Below are 14,861 nucleotides of genomic sequence, written 5' to 3'. Positions count from 1 at the left end.
AACAGGTTGAAAGTTTGTGGGTGAGAGTCAGAGACTCAGGCAGCAAAGGGAGCCTTGTGACTGGTGCCCACTACAAGATACCTGTGTGGAAGCCTCCTTACTCCAGCTCCAGGAGGTAACATGCTTGCAGATACTTGTCCTGCTGGGGGATTTCAATCAGCTTGGCACCTGCTGAAAATGCAGTATAGCTGATCTTGGAATGCATGGAGGGTAATGTCCTACACCAACTAACAGACGACCCCACAGGAAGGGATGTGATACCATACCTGATGAACGCCAATGCAACTGAGCTAATTGGTGATGACAACAGCCTGAGCTGACCATAATCATACACTGGTGGAATTTACAATCCTGAGGAATATGGGTCAGGCATAGGGCAAACTCAGGACCCTGAATTTTGGGAAAGAAAACTTTCACATGTTCTATTTTCTGGACCATTTCTCAGACAAATAAGGGCAGCTATTGGGACAGATTTTCATATTAATTGTGCGTATTCTTTGGAGCTATTTGAACAAATAGAATTAGATACTATAATAAAAATGCTCCCTTTTCCTTGACAATCTGAATTACCCTGGTAATTCATTACCAATTGCACTGCCTGCAATCAGAAAACAACACAAAATAACTCTGTCTAGTGATTAGTGTCTAAAAGTCTCATGCAGGATGCAAATTAAAATTACTAGATGAATTACCTCTGGGATTACAAAACAGACTTGACAAAGCTACCAATTTGAATTTTTCTGTGGTACTTATGCTTCCATAATTGCATTTAATCCTTTTTGGCCATTTTTATTTTTGTATTGATGAGGTCTTAAGGATCATTCAACTCCATGGTTAGCTTTTCCTGGAGAGAAAGAAAGAGCTAAAACATCTTCATTCTCTCTTTTCTAACAAGTTACTTCTTCAGCCTTGCTTATTAAACTCAACAGATTAAATCTTGCATACCTCTAGGCTGTACTGCCTGACTACATGGGGATACCAATTATCTCTTTCAACCTATATTTTCCTATCAACTTGCTACAACTGCTTATATCAACAACCCAGTTCTAAAGACTTAGTCACTGCAAATCTACAAGACTCATGAAAAAGGGTTGTAAACCATGGTAGCTCTACTGCAGCAGGAGTAGAGAGTGCTTCTACATTTTTCTCAGGCGCTTAATTTCCACTTTAATATTTTCCACTTAATAAACAAAAGTATATGTGCAGTGGAATAGATCCCTCACATTTTCTTAAGCATTTCAATACATATTTTAGGACTTGATCGACATATTCTCCAATTTAGTGAAACTCAGGAAATCTAAAGAAAACACCACCTAAATAAGGGACTGAAACTGGACACATAGTTTGTCATTAATAGTAGTTTCTTATGTCTGACTTTGGCTTTTTTTTCCTGAGTGAAAAATTCTAAAGTTATACTCTAATGAAAAATCCTTCTCTACTGGATCTTCAGTATTTCAGGTTGGAGGTGGTGTGGATGATCCATAAGTTTTGAAATTTAGGCAGTTTGAACAGCAACTCAGTTAATAAAATGCACTGCTAATATCACATGTAAGTTTAAATTCATAAGGTGTTACAAAGTATTAAAGAATTTATTGTCTTTATGCACAATAAGAAAATAGATATATATTCTCTTATGTTAGGAATAATGTTTTTTCTTAAGTATTATCAGGAAGATTCCAGCTATTAAGAAAATAAGTTTGCTTGCTAGGAAGCTGAAGGCCGATTTTACCACATGGAAGTAATTTAATACTAAAGAGAATTAAGACTCAAAGTTCTACTGATTTTCTGCACAATTTTCATTGCTAGTTTTGCCTTTGCAATTAAAAATAATGATGGACTGATATAAAATATATGCAAAAGCAACAAGAAAATGAGGTATCAAATTATTACTGCTGCAATGGGAGAATAAACTAAGTTGGTAAATCTTAATTTGAAAATTATTCAAAATTATTCAGTAATCAACAGTCTTTTACACTGAGCACAAGTTACCAGTGACTGACGATGATAAATGATATTTATTTCTGTTTTTCGGTTGATGATAATGTGCTATTCACATATTAATAACTTTACCTACCATTATATTTTCTAAATTCTATGTATTGTTTAACTATTATTTAGTAATGGACAGTTCCTGAATAGCATGCAAGAGTCACTGAATTTAATTTTTATCTCAAATTCAAAGAAGACAGAAGGTCTTTCACTCTTTTTTCGTTCAAAGAGCAATATATAATTTAAAACATTTTATCCATATATTTCAGTTTAAATCCTCTAGTGAAAATTTTTGTCATAATTTAGGAATTATGACAAAACAAATTTTTATGAATGGGGAAAGTAGACAGCCTATGAATTTAATAGATTCCCTATGATCTTTCAGAAGAATGCCTAGATTTTATTTGCTTAGCAGGTCCTGTTTTATTTTTTTCCTCTTAGGGCCACAATACGAAGTAGCACAAAGACCTCAAAAAGGCTAATTAGATATTATAAAATAACAGGTTTATATGTCTTCTACTTCACTCAATTTAATTTTAGCCACCTAAAAATTAAGCCTATAAAGCTATGTCTGTACTACCAAATTAAAGATAATCTGGTAATCTCCATACTTAGAATCAAATCTCAAGTGTTTGGAATCCATGATACTTAAAGCAAGTATTCTTTTTGTCAGATTTGCATGAAGATGGAAAAATGGAATAATCAAAATCAGTCAGGAAATTGTTAAAGAATTAACACTATGAAAAAGAGTTAAACAATATGAAAAATAAATGTTTAATATTGGAATGTACTCCCTGTCCTGCTTTTGTTCTGCAGCTACCATGTACCTTATGTCTACATTTATTACGTAAACTCCTTCTACTACTAAGGTAGAGATACATATTTCTGTTAGTTTGTGGATTTTGGTGGGGTTGTATTTGAAAAAAAAAAAAAAAAGAAAACCTAGGCTTGACTTGAAGACTCAGGAGACACCACCTTTCCTGGCTGGCTGGAGGAGAGTCTGCTGTGGTTCTCAGAGATGTGTCCTGCCAGTAGTGAGGCTGAGTGTGCATTCACAAAAATCTTGCCGCAACAAATACACACTGTGTGGACCCAGAAGCACGCAAAAAAAAAGGTGGACAGAATTTTTACAGGCATACCCACAAACATAAACAGCACACAAATAAACATGAGCAACAGAAATTAGGCCAACCCTATTCCTCCTTAGGGCTATCCACTAGTAAATTTGCATATCGGAATGTATGCATACCACCACCAAGTCACATGCTCAGCCACAATTACTGACACTTCAAACACTGACTTTCAGATCATCCAGTTTCCATGCCCAGAGCCTGGGTGTTTCGCTTGGTCTCCAGCTTAGAGGTTATGTCTTTCCAGATGCTGGCCTCCATCTCCTTCCCTGTTAATCCTGAAGTGAACTGCTTATTGTGCCCCCAACACAAACAGAATAGAAAGTAGGTAGGAATAGAGTCTGATAAGAGGATAGGATGGATTGTGACAATCAGTTACACTAGAATCTTCATTAAATCATCTTCAGTAAAAAAACTTTGTTAAATGTAGGTATTTAACCGATGTACTATTCCATGTCTTTGCAATTGTGACCAGTGCTCATCTGCAATCTCTTGCGCTACACGGTGATTGTACAGTTTTAAGATTTCCACTGACTTAATATTTGGTATAGGAATAGCAATAAAGTCCTTGATCCTCTCTAATTAAGATTAGTTTCTGTATGACAAAAAGAAAAATAATTGTAAGAATAACCTTCAATTTCCTATGTGTGAGTGATTGCCCTGCAAATTCTCTTAGGTAGCTGACTTTTCCCTTCTGATTAAATGAGGTTGACTGCCTTATGGATAAGGTGCAATGCTCATCGGAATCTCAGAGACTTTTAAACATTACTTCTAATATGCATGAACTTAGTCTTGCAAAACTGAATGATGTAATATACAGCTTCACAACATTCACACTTAGAGTGGGTTGACCCTGCCTGGATGTCAGGCACAACCAGTGACTCTTCCACTTCCCTTCACAACTGGACAGGGAAGAGAAAATATAAGAAATAGTTCATGGTTTAAGATAATGTCCCAAAGACATATCACTCATGAAATACCATCGTGGACAAAACAGGCTTGAATTGGGGATATTAATTGAAATTATTACTAATAAAATCAGAGCAGGATATTGAGAAATAAAAATAGATATTAAAACAGCTTCACCCAACTGTTACAAATGAGTGTTTTGAGATCACTGAAAGAATCATCAGGAAAGGTATCAGTAAAAGCACATTTAGTATAAAAGTGACAACAGTGACTGCTGTGGACCATAAGAGCTCAAATGTTCTCATTTTGGACTGCTGTTTATAGGCCACAACAGGGTGGGCTTTGGTCATAACCACATTTCTTGCCGGCTGCCCTTTGGATCAACAACTCATTTTAAAAGTGTGAGCACAAGAATTTTATTCTATTCCTTAAAAAAAAAGAAATAAAAATAAAGAAGAAGTTCTGAGGCTGTTCATAAAAAAAAAAAAAAAAAGGCAGGAGCTCATTAGACAGCATCAGTTCCTGGGAGCAGCTGTTGTTTCCAATAAGCTCAAGAGGAGCTCAGTCCAGGTGCTGTTCATCAAGTGCTAAGGCCTAATGAGCAGTTCTCAGATCATAGTGTGAAAGGCCTGAAAAAGGGGAGTGGGGGGAGGTTACTCCACTTCCTTCCTAGCTCTGCTTTCTTTCCTATGAGGTGCAGAGAGACAGGCAACAGGTGTTAAAGCTGGTTCACCACAAATAGTTTCTGTGCTGCTCAGGGAGAAGAGTCCTTCCCCTGCTACAGCATAGATTCCCTATGGGGAATTGGCACAAATTCTGACAGCATAACTGCTCGAGGGTGGGCCACTCTCACCACAGGTCTGCAGATCCCTGCCAGAAATCTGCTCTGACATATGCCTCCCATGAGTTCACAGCCTCCTCTCAGGCATCCATCTGTTCTAGATTTGGTCCCCTCCATGGGCTGCAGTTGGATCTCTGCAGCCCTGTCTTCCTGCCTGGGCTGCAGGGGCACACCTGCCCCACCATGGTCTGCACCACAGGCTGCAGGGGAATCTCAGTTCCAGCACCTCTTTCCCCCATTTCTTCACTGCTCTTGGTGTTGGCAGAGCTGTTCCTTTAAAATAATCTCACTCCACTTTTCTCTGAGAGCAATTCCTTATGCACAATAATTTATTTTTCTTCTTACATATTTTATCATAGACGTGTTGCCATCATTTCTGATTGTCTCCAGCTTTGGTCAGCAGCACATCCACCTTGGAGCTGGCTGGCATTTTTTCTGCTGGACATGGAGGAAACTATTAACACCTTCTGTAGAGCAAAATCGGTCCATGCAAACCCAATGAATACTCAGTCTGTCACTAGTTAACATATCTTAAAACATAAAGAGGCACAGGAGACAGATGGTCCTACCTGCCAGTTCAGTTAAATGTAAATAATGTTTTCAAGGTGGCTTTCAAGACCATTTGCCAAATTTCTCTAAATTCCTGATTCAAAGGGCAACTCATGTCCTTTAAAAATCAAGAAGTGGAAAAGATGCTTTACAATTTGTAACTCTAAGGTGAGCCACATGATACAGAAGACAACACGTGGCTCAAACACAAACATAACAATCTTTTGATATATTGTATAGAAATAGAATCACAGGAAAAACATAGCCTGGTGGTTAAAGTCCTTTTCTGTTGATCATTATACATGTAACTCTCAGAAAATGTGGACTATTAAAAGTTGAAGCTCACCTGTAAAATCAATAGCAAAAGCAACAGCAACAATAGAAGATCAATACTTTTAAAATATGTTATGCTTCTTTCTTCAGTTGATGAGCTTTCTGTTTGTATGTGTATATAGATATTAAAAAAAAATCCATCTTGTCCAGAAAAGATCATGGAGGTGGTCCATTAACAACTGATGTCTTATCACGCAGAATAAATTCACGTGTTTTAGAAGAAATTTTTTCGCCTGCATTTCATTATTTTTTGATACAGCTCATTCTGAATCTCGTTTGCTGTTGGTGGTTGTCATTTTTTGCAGACTTAAGTTCACTATAAGTGCATCTCAAATACTCTTTCTTCATCAGACAATACCTCGCCTCGCTGACTATGGAATCTTATGGTTCAGTCATCCTGAAATATAATAAAATCCTTCTTCATTCCTTTCCTATTCTCTATTTTATCATAACGAACCCAACTGGCTTCAACATATGTAAGCATTTTCACTCCAGGATATGATGTCAGTGACTGACAAAAAGTCTTCAAAGAGTAACAGAATAGTTTTTCACTTCAACTTAAATAACAACAACTGAAATGAAAAAAATACTGAATGAAATTATAAAAAAAAAAAATCCACTTATGCACATAGCCTCTGGATACTTGCCTTTTACATTTTTTTCCCCTCATCTGAGTTAAACACATTTCTATTTGGAAAAGAAAAAACATCCCACACTGTTTTTCTGTGACAGTGTCTCATTGACTTTGTCTTTTCTCTCTGTCACACTTATTAATTAATTCACATCTCTATACGTATTAGTTTCTGTACTTCATGTTTCCTAATTCAGAAATGTTGAGGTTCTGCATTTTCCTTTGATACTAGCTTTAGTCTTGAGAAAAAAAAAAAAAAAAATATCCTATTTTCCAGATTAAACAGAGGTATATTCAAATTAACCATTTTTCCATGGATCTATCAAAGACTTTTAATAAAATATCCTTTCTTATATCTGTTGCTGTTTCATTTTTTATTAATCTTGACCTGACAGGTTCTGTTTGATTTAATTCTATGCAGTCAGAATAATATTATTACTTTTAAAAAAATACATATAAAATATAAATTTTCTCACTTATTTCATGAAGGAAAATATTTTGTGCATTTTGCCCCCCTTTGACTGGCTTTGCTACACTGGATAGGAAGGAAAACATAGCTTGCACTTACTACTTTGAGTACCATTTTTCCCCACTTTTGGAGGCATACTCTCCAATAATACTGTTATTTCCATATATCTTCTACCTACTAATTCATTATATTTATTTGGAGCTGAGGGCTAACCTGTCCTGATCTGAACTGACATATAAAATGTATTGTGATATTTTCTTTTTCCTGAATTTTATGTCCAAATTTTGTTAATTTCATCCATTTTTGTGCTTCACAGATACAGAATTAGTCACTTAATATTACTTCACCATGGTTACATAATTATACTTTACAAAGAGTACTTATAATGGTATGTATATAAAATTTTGTCAGGAAAAGTCATAATTTTTTTGCCAGGAATAAAGTCCTAAATTTTCCTTAAGACATATTTAAAATAATGTTAAAATTAACTTCAATCTTTTATTTGTCATTTTTTTAAAGGGAAAATAGTTCTTATTTATAACTTATTCTGTAGAAAACCAAGGTACATTGCTTACACTTTCATGTGACAGAAAGAAACTTCCATTGCCAAGGTCAAACTATAGTAAATTGAAAATATATTATGAACCTTGAAAACCAGAATATTATTAAAATTCAGATAACCTTCCAAAATGCAGGGATATTATCACTCATCTCTATTATAAAACATTTTTGATTAACAGGTTAAAGTAAGATGAAATGAGAAGTTCAGAGGTGTAATCATGTAATTATACTATGGTAGATGAGGTTTTGAAAGATTATGACTTTGTCTCACACATTTAGGCAGCTTATGTGTTGCAGAGTACCTCAAACTGCAGCAGTTTGTGGTCCATATTAAAGATCTTTGTGGGCTGTTTCAGAGAGAAACAGCATAAAGCATAATTTATCCAAACTCAGAATTCTGGACTACTTAATTAAAGATGATGAGTGCAAAGAAAATTTCATCCTTTAATTATTCATTTTTCTGAGCTGCATATACAGACATTAGATATACCCCAAAATTTTGGGGTTATTTTAGGCTCCAAAATTTTGATAAACCCTCAGATTTCTACATTTAATACTTTAACACGCTTCCCTTTAGATTTTGTTTAGCAAAGTATACAGTTGACACAGTAATTATGTACTTATATCACTTTATTCTATTCACCTACACACAGATGAGAAAAATAAGGAAAATAATGTTTTTCTAGCTATTTTCCTCCTTCATATAGGTGCTAAAAAATAATAATCGTAAAAAGTCACTAATTTAAAAATGTTGTTAAGGGTAACAAAATAAAGGAAAAGTCAAAGCCCTGTTTTAGTTTCATTTAGTGGAAGTTTTAATTACTTCCACTTGATTCTGTATTGTTTAAATATATGTATAAATTTTTTGATAAAATATATTTAGGAGAATGTAGTAATGTAACAATTGGAGTACCTTTTGATGCAGCTGTAATTTATTACTTCATACTTATGAAAGTACATATACATACTCCAAGAATTACTAATTATATTGATTTAATACTAGATCACAGGATCAGGCAGCTATGACAATGAACATACCAACACACCAATAGTCAAGGAAGAATTGATCTGTGGTCTCTTGCAAGAGCTCAACCCACACAAATTTGTGTCCCTGAACAGAATTCCCCCTAGGGTTTAAGAAAAGTGACTGATATTGGTGCAAGGTCGCTGCCTGTAATATTTGAAACATCCTGGACATGGGGGGACATTCTCAAGACTGAAAAAGAACAAATGTCATCTACAAGAAGAGCCCAAAAGAAGACCTGGGAAACTACAGGCCATTAGCTTTACTTCATTCCCTGGAAAAGTATTGTAAAGAATCTTCCTTAAAACTATTCCAAATCAAATGATTCAGGTGATAGGGAAAGGGAACACTGTTTTACTAAAGGAAAATTATGCCTAATTAACCTGATTTGTCAGGAGAGTATGGATGCTGTTTACCTGGACTTGAGCAAAATGTTCAACACAGCTTCCCACAGCCTTGTGCTGGACAAATTGGCAAGGTACAGGCTGGATGGCTGGATGGTGATATGGGTGAGCAATTGACAAAGTCCAAGGTTCTGCAGCTGGGAGGTCATAACAAAGGAGCCCAATGCAGGCTGGATCTGTGTGTCTGGGGAGCAGCCTTGCTGAGAGGCACCTGGGGCTCCTGGTGAACCAGGTGAACACGGGTCAGCAAGTGTGATGCTGCAGCAACAAAAGGCAAGTCAGATCATGGGCTATATCTACAAGGGTATTACTAGCAGAGAGAGAGAGAGACTCAGCGCTTGTCAGGCCACACCTAACTTACCATCTCCAGTTCTGGTCCCCCCAGTACAAGAAAGATGGAGACAGCCTTCAGAGGGCCGAAAGGAGGGCTGAGAAGATTAGCAAAAGGCTGGAGAACACTCTGGTGAGGAAAGATTGAAGGAACTACAGCATTTCACCTCTTGAAGAGAAACTTTAAGGGGAACCAATACTCTAAACTTTCCTACAAAGAGGATGGAGGCTCTCTTTTCACAAAGAGACGCATAGAGATGACAATGGTATATGTGATATACCATATGTGATATACCAGAGGTGATGGGTATAAGTTGCACTTGGAAAGGTTTCAGCTTAATAAGAAGTTTGTAGTAAGAAGACAGTCATTCACTTGGCCTTCCAAGGGATATGGCAGAGTCTTCATCACTGTAGGTTTTCAAAATTCAACTGGACAGGGAGCTAGGTCATCTCATGTTGGCTCCTTTTCCAGCAAAATATCCCTTTCAACCTGAGTTGTTCTATGATTCTGTGATTCAATGAAGAAGAAACCAAAGAAACACAGCCATTTCTAGAAGACAAATTGTTTCACTTAAGTGCTTATTTCTTACGATTAATCACATTGAAGACACCTAGAGCCATTTCTCAAATTTGAGGGGTTTGGGGCTTTGTTGTGTGGGGTTTTTTTTGTTGTTTGGTTGGGGTTTTTTATGTTTTTAGGTTTTGAGGTTGGTTTTTTTGTTGTTGTTGTTGTTGTTCTTTTGGTTTGGTTGGGTTTTTGGCTTTTTTGGTTTATTTGTTTTTTGTTTAATTTCAGGAGATATCTACTCTTGTGGTATTAAACACTTTTACACTTTTTATTTAGTGGATAAATAGGAGAATCCTAAAGGAACTTCTTAAGCTGACCACATGTTTACTTTTGAAAGGCCAGATTGCTATCATGGTTTCATATGTCATCTGGAAACCCAGACCAAGGCATCCAATGTCATTGAAAGGCCTTAGTCCCCACCCGGCTAAGGCTGCTGCTTGAAGGGGTATCACCCTACTACATGTCCCATGCCACTGTGTCACTCTTGTGCATGTGTCTGATGCCTCAGGGTTCTCCAGCTGGACCTGCTTTTGCGTGGGCAGATGAAGTCAGCCTGTGCTCTCCTGCAGGTAGAAACTGTAGGCATCTGTGTTTGCTGAATTCTCAGGCTGAACATCATCCACATGAATCTATGCCCCAACCAACCTCTGGTTTGTTAAGTCATTTAATTATGTACATATTCTTCCTTTCTCTAGGCTTTTGACTGGTAAAATTTCCATTGTCTTGTTTAAATTTTATACAAATAGAAATAGGCATGCAAATTTAATATACAGTACATGTTGTAAAAATAGTACCTGAAGCCTATCATTACTAAGGAATATTTATTAATTACTTCCACTTATATCTTTAGGCTTAAAAAAGAATAAATATGTTATGGTGATAGTGATGGCTTATATAATTACCTGAAGAAGATAGTATAATATTGAATAGAATTAGAAAGATGATTAATTTCTTTAAAAACAGCTTTAGGAGACTTTTTTTTTCTTCCGGGTTTACTTTATATTTTCTATTCTTTTTCATGATGAAACAAGGAAAAAATCTGAGATGGTATACTGAACAGGTGCTGTGAAAAATGAAATCAAAATATATAATGTTATTTAATAAATATGAAATCTTGTTACTTTGCGATTTGCCAGATGTTCCTGATATATTTAATTTAACAAATTCTGTTATACTGATTGCCTGTGGTATTACGCTTTGGAGAATCACAATATTTGCCATAGTCCGCTCCCTTAGGTGAATGTTTAAAGGAGAATCAAAAGGGAAAAGAAAATATTAGATCCAATATGACATACAGAACAATAATAAAAAAATAATCAGCAGTAAGATCAAGAAGATGAAGGAAAGAAGATCATAGAATAAGGTAATTAGTGAATAAAAGTTTAAAGAATGTCTTTGGTGACAGCACAAAAGGTATATTGCTTAAAAAGTGTCTAATAGTAACCGTGCATCTGTGCATCCGTGCACAAGCACATGCTTGCTGGGGCAAGAATAATATCCCATAGTTCTAATTTTCATCTTTTTTATCACTTTGAATACAATTTAAAGATTACTGGTACAATAAATACATTTTAACCTTAATCTTTTTCTCCTTTGTTTTAATGCAATATTGCTAATGTCTGAAATTGCTAATATGCCTGAAGTCACAGTATGAGATTTAATTGAATGCATCTTGCAATAATTCTGTCATTTACTGTTACAATAGATAAACACACACTAAGTACCGTATCAATGTACTTGAATAAAGGCACAACAGTTTATTTTTTTTCCAAAGTATTTATGCAAAGAGTTTCAAGTGTTATAGGGAACTATCAAGTTATGAATGCAGGTAATAATAAGAGCTTTCACAACAGACCTAGGTCAAACCAATTTCATGAAAGTTTTATCAAGTCAATAGCTTAACAATCAACCAGAAATAAGTTTCATTTAAGATATATTGCAATTTGTGTTACATCAGTGTTAGTAACGTTCATTCTCTCTATCTAATCAGGTATTTAGCAACAATTTTAGGCATCTCCCTTTGGTAACAACAGGTAGGACCTATGACAAACTGTGCTGTACATATACAGCTTATCTCCAGAACTTTGAAATATCTTCATATATGTATTAACTTTACCTACTTTTTGTCTTATTATTCTTCAGTTTAATAGCAATTGAAACCACACTTGGAAATGTTCGGTGACATTTACATTATTGCTTTCGGTTTCTTGAAACAGAAAGTTACCTTTCAATAAGATTCATAGAGCAATGATCCAGAATCAAATATTCACATTAAAGTTTAAAGGAGTTAAGACCAAATTATATGTTCTTTCTGGTACTTTATTTTAAAGGAAAATCTTCAGCTGATCAGAAATAACATAAAAATTCGCCAATAATTTTTGGCATGTCTATTCAGCATGGAAGAAATAAATACAGAAATGAAGAATTTTAAAAACCCAAAAATATACCTTCATAAAATGAATGTATTTTTCTTACTTTGATGACATTTTAGAAGTGTTTTTGTTCATGTTTGTTGCATAAATAGTTTTAATAAATACCTTCCAAAATTCTGCATCAGCTTACATCTTAGTAAAATTAAAAAATATTATTTAAACCTATCATTAGGTATTTTTGTATACATTAGTATTGCACTGTTGCTAAAATATGCATTCTTTCTCCAAAAAATAAAGTGCACAAATCAGTCTAAAGGTAATTAGTGAAAGGTTAAAAAGTGCTACAATGTGACTATTTATTTGTTTATTTATTCTGCATAGCTCAAAATTCAGGTCAGAAACAGCTGAATGCAAGCTCCTGGTGTTGCGGAAAATCAAGTCAGGTCTGAATGCAATTAGTAATTCAATTGAATGCATTGGATTGACTTTTTTCATTTCAACTACCCTCTTATTCCTGATGGAAAGTTCTTTTCTTGACACAGATGAATTTTCCTTCAAATATCTTTAAAATATAGGACTATTATGTAAATCCAAAGCAATAAAGAATGACAGAAGATGCTAGGAAAACATTTAGCACAAAGCCAGCTATGGAAATGTATGTGAAAATGTATAGATGAATGATTTATGTTTTAATTGGGAGAGGGGAAAAAAGAACTTCTAGGAAAACCTTAGATATTCATCACTTCATGTAATATTTCTAATATCTGCTGGCAAGAGTGATATTGATTTCTGCCACCAAAATCACAACTACAACTGCAAATCACTGTATAACTAATAAGACAAATGTATTTTGGCATACATCTTGAAAGTCTTGCAAAGTATAAAAAAATGTTGTGATAAAAAATGAAAGCAGTCAACTGCATTTTTTTCCTCAAACACATCACTGTATGCATCTTTTAATAATACACACGGGAAATCTCCAGAGAGAAGATGATGAAAGTTTGTCTTGATTAGTTTCTTTTAATGCATATGTAACATCTTCGGAAAACCAATAAAGGTTAAATACATGTATATTGCTAGAACCTTGAAGAACTTCAGCCAGATGTTTTTCAACATTTCTTCATGAAGAGACAGGGAGAAAATATTTAATTTTTAATTTTTTGTGTTTCCCCTTGAAATTTGAAAGAAAACAATAAAAATATTCGAACAAGTAAACTCCAATTATTTTCTGAATATATATAAGGTAGTTTTGAGAATGCAGTATTAGCTTAAATTCTTATTTCTCCCATCACAGATAATTAATTGTAATGCTTATAAAAAGATCTGGAGGAAGAAAGTGTTCCAGAATACACTTCTTATTTAAACAGTTAAAACTGTAAAACCTAAAGAAAAAAGCTCTTCATCAATTAACACTTTCAAAATACTTCCATTATTTGGATTCTTTTTCTGAAATGCTGCCTTCTTGCTTTTTTTTTTTGTTTGTTTGTTTTCAATGTCTGTTTCTTTTATCATATATTTTACTTCATCTTTTGCTTCTAAATTCAAGAAAACTTGTTTGATACTAACTTTGAAATTGCAATGTTACTCAGATATAGTCAGTTCATCAAGGAAGAGGCATTCCAAAGCAGAACAAGCACACCTCTGAAGGGACTGTGACCCATGAATAACACTTTACTTGAGCTGGTACTCCTCTGAAATTACTGCAGCCTGTGGAGAACCAGTCCTGGAGCACAGGAAAAATGCAAAAAGGAAGAAGACAAAAAAAGAAACTATGTCTTGACCCCAACCCACTGTGCTGCAGATACTGAGAGAGTTGTTTGCATGGAAGCAGAGCCTGGCAATGAAGCTAAACCTGGGAATGTGGCAAGAAAAGGTATTTCATTGTTTGTCTTCTTTAATTATTTACAGTAATTGACAATAAATAAAATTATTTTTTCTCTTTTGCCCATAGCACAAACTGCTAAGTGTTCTCTCTGTTTTAGTCCCAGATGCGTGGTTTTTCATGACAGTTTCCTGGTGAGAAGGACAAGTGGATGGAAGGCTGGATGGAAGGCTTCAGTGGAAATTTGAGCCTGCAATGAGTGAAACTGAGCTGATGAGGGAAGTAAGGCAAAGTGAAAAATCAATTCCCCAAAAACCCACGTAAAAGTCATTAGAAAAAAACTAAAAGTCAAAACAAATGCAAATCAGGAGTTCACTTGGTAAAAGAAGCAAGAAGGATGAGGCTTATAAAAATTAAGAGTAACAAAGAACACAACACCTTTTGAAATGGAGCTCAAAAAAAAAAAAAGAGATACTGAGATACAGAGGTGAAAAAGCAGGACAGGGTCAGTCTCTGAATCTTTCCTTTTAGTGGGATTTTTCATGTTTTCCATATCAGTGACCTTTTATAAGCATTATGTTTGTATTTTCCAGAAGGTAAAGATGAGGAGCAGGCTCTAGCCCGGTAAATATCTCTTTGTTGTGGCCAGAGACATGACACTGACTGACATCACAGGGTCTCATGATTTGCCTGAGCTTGTACTGGACTGAGCTGGTTCCAGCCTGTAGCAGTTCTCATGTACTGTACATGGTATGATGGTATGGATGCGGTTGTGTATTTTCTGTATCATATTCTGTCTCTGGTTAATAACAGTGCATCGACAGCCCCAGGCTGATTCTGAAGGAGACTACTTTGTGCCTTTAGATGGACCCCATGGGAAGGAATATTATTGTTGCAGGAATCATTTAAAAAGACAAGCAAGCTGACTA

The 14,861-nt window shown here is 35.2% G+C and overlaps 2 long non-coding RNA genes across 2 annotated transcripts in view; one reads left to right on the top strand and one right to left on the bottom strand.

The window, feature by feature from the left end:
* LOC135293941 (uncharacterized) overlaps positions 1-14,534 on the top strand; it is a 73,356-nt gene extending 58,822 nt beyond the window's left edge. Inside the window, exons 5-6 of the long non-coding RNA XR_010356060.1 lie at positions 13,700-13,983; positions 14,093-14,534. This is a non-coding gene — a long non-coding RNA (uncharacterized LOC135293941). The remainder of the gene's footprint in view (positions 1-13,699; positions 13,984-14,092) is intronic.
* Positions 5,181-8,984, bottom strand: LOC135295622 (uncharacterized). The gene is made up of 2 exons (XR_010357753.1): positions 8,853-8,984; positions 5,181-5,307 (listed from the first exon to the last, which is right to left on the bottom strand). It is a non-coding gene; the product is annotated as an uncharacterized LOC135295622 (long non-coding RNA).
* Positions 14,535-14,861: the final 327 nt, after the last annotated feature.

This window comes from Passer domesticus, chromosome 2, assembly GCF_036417665.1.
Source record: "Passer domesticus isolate bPasDom1 chromosome 2, bPasDom1.hap1, whole genome shotgun sequence".
NCBI lineage: Eukaryota > Metazoa > Chordata > Aves > Passeriformes > Passeridae > Passer > Passer domesticus.
The sequence above is the reverse complement of the archived record's forward strand: the minus strand, read 5'-3'. Positions and strand labels throughout refer to the sequence as shown.